The following is a 10,459-nucleotide window of genomic DNA, read 5'->3' on the forward strand; positions in this document are numbered from 1 at the left end:
TGTCCTCATGCTGCACACGATAAAAGAAAGACAGTATATTCTATTGAAAACAATTTCCATCAACACACAGTCTCTTCCAAACAAGTGAATTTACCTGAGATCATATCGGAGCCATAACCGAAACCTTTTTTGGAAACTCCAGTCAAGGAGAGGGAATTTCACTCCTGATGGACATTTTACATTTCATCAGAACACGAACCTAAACTTTTGGAGTGAAGACACCAAAGCTTCAGAAAACCATGGTGGGGTCTCATTGTTGACGAAAAGCAATTAATCACCAACTTACGTTTCTCATTCGCTGCATCCTCAACGGAAACCTCACCATGACGAATGGCCGCAACAGCAGAAGCCATATGCGATGCAAGACCTTCAACAGGTAAGCACTTTTCGATACCTTTTGACAGGTCGGGTGAACACACCGAGTGCAAACACAGCTCACCCCAAGATCAAAACATGAAGTTGAAATAAATTTTGGCACTTTGTCTTTCACAGACATTGCTGTTTACACTTCCTTCGATGAAGAAGAATATCATTGTAATTATAATTTTTGTGGGAAGGTATATTGTTGAAATGGTTATCCCCATGCAGAATATAGAACAAGAACTTCACCTCCCTTCGATTGGATGAGATCACCTGATTCACCTTTTCAACGATTACCTGTTCCATCCATGCATTTCCTTCTGTGGCCCTTTCTGAACAAGTTGTCAAACTGATGAAGATATCAATGTGTTTAATCTTTCATATTTGTGTTGTTTTTCCCAAAGGCCCCTCAGAAGGTGCTCTGTCCAGCTCACCTGAAACCATCGTACCAGTTGGAACGTAAGTTGCCAAGATTCTTGTCTTACATTATAAACTATTCCAAACATGGTCCAAACTACCTGTTCTTCACCTGCATCATGTCCCGTTTTGTCTGCGCCTCAACAGTGTTGAAGACAAACAAATATTTTGCTGAACTCGAATCCAGACAATCAGCAAACAAACCTTCCATTTGGTGGAAGTCCAGCATGAGTGTTAATGTACACGTGTCAGTCATTGCGTAGACATGGACGATCAATAAAATTAATTGTTTGAATCATCCAGTGGGAGCTTGTGATGAAGACAATGAAGATGTGAAATTGAATGCAAAAGAAAGAAGAAAAAATTAACTGAGATGCAGAAACCAATTGATAGGATATAATATTTCCAGGATTGCGATGGAAGACTTAATAATGATGGAGATGATGAGGACAATGGTATTGAGGGATTTTGACCTCCTTTTGTTGATGTGGGTGCAGAGGAAGAAGTTTCAGGAATGGCCACTGGAGAAGAAGATGTGATGCTCAGCAGTAGATCCATCATCACTCTGTCGTACAAGCACTCCAGGAAAGTAAGATGAAACATCAGACTCTGACAGACGGCTGATCCGACATTTTAAAAAGATAAACATCAGTCTCCAGAAGTACAGGTAATTAAACCTTCCATAGACCTTAATCACTTGCACCCTTTTCGTGTCCATGTGTCCATGCAACTCTACCTCCACGGGGGGTTGCTCGGTTTCAAACCAAAATTTGAAAGGTAAGGACACATAGCGATCTGTTTTTTGGATAAGATAGAAGACATTTATTTATTTTATTTTACTTTAGGGTTTTAAAAAATTTATTTCTTTTATTTATAAGAAAATGAGAAGTTTATTCCTGAAGAAAAGGGTAACATCTGGTAGGTTTTTGATAAAAGTGTTGATGTACGTTGCGTAGATGGTCAAGTTGTGTAAAATAGCGGAGGCCTTACGTATTGAAAGGATCACCGAGTCTGGCAGCGCGGGAGATGTGGGATTGTTATAAAGAGTGACCGAGTCGAGAGGGCGGGAAGCGCAGGATTATCGCCAAGTCACTACTTGGGAGGATAGGCGAGGAAGGGGCCGCGGAGGGCTGGTAGAAAGCAGAAGTGGCCAAAGGGTTTAATCGCTCTAAAGGACACTGAGGAGTGGTAAGAACGAGATAGAGCAAGGGAAAGCACGCGCAGGTGCAAAGAACGACTCAACAGAAGAAATCGCTGACGAGTGTTTCAAGAGATCGAAAAGGAAACGCTGACGAGCAGTTATGGGGAATCAATAACAAAATATAGGAGACGAGGATGCGCTCCTGGCGGGTCAAATGCCAAGTGTATGAAAAAAACAAACGGGTCGAGAACTTCAAAAGATGTGAAGTTGTGGACAGAGAACAGAAAAAGCAAAGATTTCACCCCGCTTAGAATTGAAAATCTAAGAAGAGAAAGATTGAAAGAGAAAAAAAAAAATCAACTCGAAGACCAGTTGATTGGAGAGCTGAAAAGAGCCTCGAGAGGAGCAAGTGAAAAGCACAAGTTTTAGAGGAAGTTTGAAAGACTACAATATACTTTTTTTAAAAGTTCATAAAATATTACCAGCGATAGCTTTCCTCCCAACAGCGGCAGTGGCGAGACCAGGAACCAGAGTGATTTACAAGCCATAAAAATGCAAATGAAAGATTATGATGACAATCCAGAAGGATTCATGGAACAAATATTGTTTTGTAACAAAGGAAACCACGAGGATGTGGTAGGATTGACAGCGGTGTTGCCAGTCAGGATATGGCGGAAACCTAAGGAATTAGTCACGTGGCCGGATGTCGCACTGGAAGGACAAAACGAAAGAGGTTATAATGCTCGAGTGCAACAATGAATTCTTCATTTTAGAACAGCAATAATCCCACCTGAGATTAATTGAGGAAAGATACAAGGCTGTAAAAAACAACAACAAAAGGAAAAACCGGAAGAGTTCAGGGGGGCGGGGGGGTGTATCTGCAAAGTTGGTTGAAAGAACAATTGATCTTCAGATTTAGCATAAACGGGTGAGGTCATCATTCAGGATTCAGTGGAGAGTGTGCAAACGTCATTGGAATAATAAGATCTTATTTAAAAAGAATATATAGTTTTACATTTCGAGAAAAGGAAAGAATGAACCTTAAATGAAATGTAAACAACAGCAGTTCACGTACAGTGAGGCGGGGTAGGAGTACACCCTGCTGTGAGTGTGCTTGTTTCCTGGGCCGTGTGTGTGAGATTTAGCAGATGGGAGAACAGGTGGGGACCTGCTTGTGAGAATCTGGTTGTGGGATTAAAAACTAAAACAATTGTTCGATTGTTGTTGTCGTCAATGACAAAGTGCTCTGTCATTGACAATGATAAAACCGACAATTCTTTGAGCATAAACAATAGATCGGTTGTATAAGCACGATTGGTTGTATCACTGTATTATGATCTGAGTTTTTGCAGTCGACTGTTGCAGGAATTTGTGATTGATCGGTGTGCAAATAATGGCTTGCTTGCCTCGTGAGGCACGATTCGGGATGTTTGGTGCCTTGCGTGTGAAGCACCAGGACAGAGGTTTACAGTTGAAGGATATTGTAACTTCTTGAAGTCGAAGCCAATGTATTCATATCAAATTGAGAGAGAAATGAGTACCTCATGTGATGGAGAAAAGATTTAAAATTGACGGTAAAAACTATTCAGATTTGGTGGAAGGTGCTGCATGGAGGAGCATGCAGGTGCAGGTCGCTCATTGTGTGGGCGGATGCTGGCAGATGAGGATGCCAGGCGAAAGCCATGACGAACCGGTGACTACACTGGAGTTTATACCTCCGCAAAGATTACATAAGGTGGTTTGCCATTGCATTTCTGATTCCAGCTGTTTGTATAACTCCATGAACCATGGGTCAAGGTTTCTGATCACCATGGTTACCATGGCATGTTTGAATGAGTAATGATATAAATCGTTCACGATGGTGAAAAACCATTTTCTCTGTGTGACAGCTGGGGGTCTGTGGGTAATGCCTGTGCCTATGGACATAATACATACGCAACTCAGCCGGGCACAACGGCTACATGGATGTTGGAGGGTCGCCTGGTATTGGGGAGCACTTTTGAAGAGCAGAATTGGCATTCGAATGGTTATGCCAAGACTGTTGTGTAGTTTATGAAGTTGCTCATCATTGCCGAACAAATATGCAAATATAATATATAAATGGCCATCAATACTCATGCTGTTATGTTCGCAAACGGACTGCATCAAAGTACATTCCGCCTCTCGGATGGACGTTGATTGAATGCCCAGTCTGAGAGCATTGGTTTATGAATATTGATGAGTTTGTTTGAAAGGAACTTTTTAAAATGGTATCTCAAATTGCACTATTTGAACTTGTGCGAGTTCCTTCGGGTTTCTGGAGGTGATTGTTCAAGTCACGTCTCTTGATCCACATTCAATGTTTATTAGAACAATGGGCCCATGTGAGAGATGGCTGAGCTGAATTTGGCAGAAAAACAAACAAATTTCCCGTTATAGAACATTGGGTATGACATCACGATGGAAATATGGCAGAATGGAATGAACCCCTGCACTGTGTAGGATTCTATGATGTTTGAATGAGGGAATGTGAATTATGCAAATGAATTACAGAATGTGGAATTCAAAATCGCAACAATTGATATTTGGATTGGATTGGAGGTAGAATTTACACAACAGTGCTATTTGATGGACCAATCCATGAATATAACATCGCATGTTTCATTAACTGCTGCAAAAGGATAAAGAGCAAAGGAAATTGGGCCAATAATTATTTCAGTGGGGGGTTTGTCAAGACAGTATTTGCTTCAGGTATGAGGCAGAAATGTGTATCGCCTGAAAGAGAATGGAAGGAACGAAGGGATGATGCCACATTGTACTGACTGAAGGGTCTACCTTGGTCGATGGCGTACCTAAGGTATAGCAGGTATGGCACATGCTCTGGGCGCTACTTGAAGGAGTGGCGCCACAGAGCAGGACTGCGTCTCTGTCAAGAATGGAATATTGAAGTTGAAAGACATCAAAGATTAGAGAAACGAATAGCTGATGACAACTCGAGAGACGCTGGGTTAACAACCAATGAGGAAATGGAAAGAGTCATGAAGGGAACACTCGACCGTCTTCACAGAGAAATGGACGGAATGTTCGCTCGTAAAGTGTCTATAAAACATATGGACATATACATGATGGACAAGACAAATATTAACTTTTGTGCTGCATTAACAAAGGTTGTCAAAGAGTTTGACTCACAGGTCAGACAAGCACGAGCAGACCAGCTGCAGAGGAACACCACAGCATCCAGCCTGGCGACGGATCGCTGTATGAACATCAAGGATGCGATTGAACATCAAGGTGTTCAGACGGAGGAATGCATTGAAGACACGTTGGACTGGACCACATCAGGTATTATTGGTCACCACCACAGTTATCATGTACAAAGATAAGATTCACGCATCTCATTGCAAAAAGCATACAGGAAGTTGTAAAGGGAAGAAAGGAAATCTGCAAGTGGGAAGAACGTTACCGGAGGTTTATGACACATGTGGCAGTGCTCTTGATTAGCACGTGCATAATTGGGAGAATATGGATGATAACAGACAGTGAGGGTATTATGAGAATGTCATGGAGAACAGAATGTTTGGTTGGTTGAGAGCAGGGGAAACGATGAATGGGTCGTGACAGAGGACGCAAAGAAGAAGGAGGAAAACATAGGGACCATTTGCATGAGATAGCCACGTATGGGGCAAACACCTGTATGACCCTTCAATGTAATTATGCACCCCATGTCACACGGGATTAAGGGGACGTAGACACTGTATGCCTGAAATGAGGCATAAGTGTTACATGAAGGGATAACTGAACATCCATTGAACATCTTGTTAGCAATATCTTTACAACATGCTGAAAATATGAACAAAAGCAAGTGTTGGGTTTGCTCACAGCTTCGCCACTTCGCCAAGCATGGACTGCCCCTCTCAGCAGTCCCATTTTCAGGGGAAGATACAAGTCAGTACCTGGATTGTAGACAAGCTAATCCAGTCCGAACGAGAATAGGAGGGACAAAGAGAGATGTAAGTGCGCAAGTACGAGAGATAACAAGTAACTGGAAAAAGGAGGGATACAAATGTACTGACTATTGGCACTGGAACTAACCTAGGAATTGGGTGAGACGTAACTTCCTTTATACAAGGGAAAAGATGATCCCACTCCCCGATAAAGGACAAATTTTGCCTCAACATCTAAGGGGGAAGAAGAAGTAATCATTGAGGGACAAATTACTGGGACAAGGATAGAAAGAAGGATTCGAATGAAAAATCTTGTAGAACCCCAGGCATTAGTGAAGGTACATATCCATGACGTGGTACAACATGTAAGGAAGGTAGCTGCAGAGTAACATGGCTCTTTTAAGGAAGGAAGGTTTGGATCCTGGTTAATGGGAGTGTTTGGTGGAGGAGGAACATGGATACTCCACATGTTGATCGTTGGGCGATGATAATCATTGCTATTGTTGTCATCATAGCATGCATAAAAATTTTGATCGGTGTGTGTGTGTGTGTGTGTGTGTGTGTGTGTGTGTGTGTATGTGTGTGTGTGTGTGTGTGTGTGTGTGTGTGTGTGTGTGTGTGTGTGTGTGTGTGTGTGTGTGTGTGTGAGAGAGAGAAAATTTACCACAGTAACAACGGTGGTGGCACATCACGTTTCCCTGGACCAATCATCTCTGAAGATCCAGAAGATCCAGAAAACCCAGAAAATGAAGACCTTAGTATAAAATTAAGTCGAGACACCGTGACGGTGGAACCTTTTGGAAAATATGAAAGTACAGACACTTGTGCCTTTGGGAATGACAAAAACCCAGTTGAAAGAATTCACCAATGATTGCTAACGAGCCAAAAGCAGATGGTTGATTATAATAAAGAGATGTGGAATGATAGAAATACCTTTAAAACTTCAGGGGAAAATGAATTCAAGCGGTTTACTCAAATAAAATTTGATTAGTATAAATGGAAAAGCCGATTGCCTATTGGATGAATATGTTCAGTTTGCACAGGGTTCTTTCCTTCCAAAAATCGCCTGGGCGCCCCAACTCTGTGGAGGGAGGTGGTGGCACCGCGTTGTATTGCATCCACTTGCCAGGTTGTTAACTCACCACAGAGCGCAAGTCTGGATGACGCGGTGGAAACGAGCCTACCGCTAACAAAACGACAAATGTTGATTTTTCGTTGGTTTGTCGTAACAGAACAAACTCTTAGGATTGCTCTGTCAAAAACAAAAGGGGGAAACTGTGGGAGCTGGATTATTAATCGGAATACAATAATCATATAAGAATCAAAATTTACTTCGTTATTTGCTTTCATGATTCAATCAACTGAGTTTCGAAATAATTTACTGGTTGAGCAAATAGACATGAAAACTGATAAAACTAAAATATACATGCTGAGTGAGCTTGGTATACATGCTGAGTGAGCTTGAAAGAAAAACACACACATAATCTTTCCTTTCATGCAAATAACCTCTTGTTAAGTCATATCTGATAATAAACTCTTGACCTGTGATCATGAAGTCAGCAGAATGAAACAATGACTCTCTCTTACTCCCCCCACACCCCTCCCCTTGTATCAGAAAACAAACTCCAACCATTGTAAACCATTGTAAACCATTGTCGGAGGAATCTTTTGACAGACTAATACCATTGTATGTGGTTTATTTGAAATCAACACAGTTCCATCTGATATCTTGGTAAAAACTGTATAGAAACGCTCAGAAAAGCTCTGTAACCTTGTATTCAGCTTGCAACTATGTTTCTGGCTGGGGTTCTTCCTTCCGTGCATGGAAGTGTCTTCTATCTTCCGGAATAAACGGCTGGTACATGAACTTACTTGATTTCTTTCCTTGAGGTAGTTGGCCTCGGCCCCGACAGAGGTAATAAAATCGAAGCTCACAGAAGTGCAAGGTGAAGGATGAAATGAGCTAAGAACGGCATCTAAGTTTTTTTTCCTATGGTATCCAAGGCCATCTCCACTCATGGTTCGCTGAATTCCTCTCCTGTCGCAGTCATCGTGTGGCCCTCAATGGAGTTCTTTCATCCCCTCTTCCTGTCCAGGCTGGAGTTCCTCTACGCAGCGTTCTGAGCCCAGTTCTTTTTATGGTTTTCATCAATGATTTCTCTGAATCTCTGGAAAATCCTCTTTATCTCTTTGCTGATGACTCCACCCTCTGCCGTACCATCTGTCATCAATCAGACCGGCAAGCAGCAGCTTCTTCGCTCACTGCAGTTCTGGGTAAAATCACAAACTGCTCCAACACATGGAACATGTCTTTCAATCCAGACAAATCTCACACTCTCACTGTGTCTCTCCGAAAGGACCATTTGGAAAAAAACCCCACCCACATTCTCAATAATCCTGTGGAAGAAGTCCTTTCTTTCAAGCTTCTGGGTCTCACTATCTGGCACGATCTTTCCTGGGAAAGCCACATTTCCAACCTGGCCTCAAAAGCCAGTTGCCGACTGGGAATCCTCCATCGTGCAAAGTCCTTCCTCAGCCCACATGAGGTCCTGACCACATACAAAGCTTTCGTCCGCAGCCTGATGAAGTACTGCTCTTCCCTCTGGGCTCGTGCTCCTTCCTCTCACCTTTCTCGGCTTCACGCTGTGGAAACCAAGGCATTTCGAATCATTGGCATCTCTCGCACCAAGCCCTTTCTGGTAAAACTACCAAAATCACGAATCACTGCTCACCTTCACTCTTTCATGCCTCTTTTTTCCCACCTTTGGAAATGAACTCCTTCACTCTGTTCAATCCCATTCTTCCCTCCAGGCCTTCGAAACACCTGTTCACCACCACCTCTCGTCGTCCACCATCCAAATCCTCAATCTTTTCTATTCACGTTAATTCACCCCAAACCCACCTCCTTCAAATTCCCTGCTTTCCTTCTTGAAAGTACCTGCTATGTCCATCTTGTATCCCCTGTGTTCCCTGCTGTTTTGCCCTTCCCACTCTTGCCCCTCTTACCTCATGCCCCCCCGAGTTGTGCATTGTGTTTTGCTCTCACACGAGCCTCGACAAGGTGTACAAAAAAGGAAAATAAAAGAAGGATGAGAGAGGGAGAAGCAGAGCAAACACAGCAACCTGAAAGGAAAAGGGTTTGCATTGGTGGCGTTTAAGAGCGGAGAAAGGATCGTCAGTGGAAATGCGAGATGACAGTGACGCATCACTTGCTTGAAGTCCTGGAGAGAGCAAGGTGATTGAACCATGTGGAAGGAATTTCCACAAACGGGAGAAAAGACGTTGAAATCTGATGTGTGTATTTTGTGGGTTTAACCAAGAGGGAGCAACTGGAAGGATTAGAGGGCTGAAAGAGCAGAGCGAGCTATAGTAGAGCCAGACACATTATACATATCCACATAACATGACTGAAAGGATTCAGCTATTTCAGCCACACCCATTGCTGACAGGTGTATATAATCAAGCACACAGCCATGCAATCTCCATGGACAAACATTGGCAAACCGTGTTGAAGAGCTCAGTGACTTTCAACGTGGCATCGTTATAGGATGCCACCTTTCCAACAAGTCAGTTCGTCAAAGTTTTGCGCTGCTGGAGCTGCCACAGTCAACTGTAAGTGCTGTTATTGTGACGTGGAAACATCTCGGAGCAACAACAGCTCAGCCGCGAAGTGGAAGGCCACACAAGCTCACAGAACGGAACTGCTGAGTGCTGAAGCGTAGAGTGGAAAAATCGTCTATCGCCGATTGCAATACTCACTACTAAGTTCCAAACTGACTCTGGAAGCAACGTCAGCAGAGGCACTGTTCAGAAAGACCTTCAGGAAATGGGTTTCCATGGCCGAGCAGCCGCACACAAGCCTCAGATCAAGATTTGGAATGCCAAGCGTCAGCTGGAGTGGTGTAAAGCGCACCACCATTGGACTCTGGAGTGATGAATCACGCACCACCATCTGGAAGTCTGATGGATGAATCTAGGTTTGAAGAACGCTACCTGCCCGAATGCATCGGGCCAACTCTAATGTTTGGTGGAGGAGTAATCATGGTTCGGGCTCGGTCTCTTCCTTTGTTCCAGTGAAGGGAAATCTGAACGCAACAGCATACAATAACATTCTAGATGATTCTATGCTTCCAACTTTGAGGCAACAGTTTGAGGAAGGACCTTTCAGGTTTGGGAGCGACAATATATTCATATGTATTGTGAAGATTGTATGTTGAGGTTGTCATGATTTCTTATCAACAACACAAATTTCATTGTTTTCGTGTTTACTCATGTGCCTGCTCTAAAAACGAGAAGGGCACTCAGGAGAGCGCACACCTCCACCATGTAATACCTGATCCACGAGAACATATCGGGCCCAATACATTCTTGAAATATCATGCAATACAGTACTAAATTGTTTTGGGCTAATTCTCATATCCAGATCCAGATTCGGATCTTCACCAAATCACTCCGTCCTTGTGACACACCCAACCTGTCCACCAAGTTTCATCCGAATCCGTCCACAACGTTTTGAGATATTGTGCTATATATCGGTTTTGCCCCATCTCTCAATGATGAAGAATCACGGAAAGATCACAGTTTCGAAATCACAGAAATCACAGAAATCACAGAAAGA

The 10,459-nt window shown here is 43.0% G+C and overlaps 1 long non-coding RNA gene across 1 annotated transcript; it reads left to right on the forward strand.

Moving 5' to 3' along the window:
* The first annotated feature begins 259 nt into the window (after nucleotides 1-259).
* On the forward strand, nucleotides 260-2,717 carry LOC147022408 (uncharacterized). The gene is made up of 3 exons (XR_015061234.1): nucleotides 260-376; nucleotides 765-819; nucleotides 1,275-2,717. It is a non-coding gene; the product is annotated as an uncharacterized LOC147022408 (long non-coding RNA).
* Nucleotides 2,718-10,459: the final 7,742 nt, after the last annotated feature.

This window comes from Eptatretus burgeri, chromosome 8 (assembly GCF_056783735.1).
Source record: "Eptatretus burgeri isolate ZD-2024b chromosome 8, Ebu_testis_v1, whole genome shotgun sequence".
Taxonomy (NCBI): Eukaryota; Metazoa; Chordata; class Myxini; order Myxiniformes; family Myxinidae; genus Eptatretus; species Eptatretus burgeri.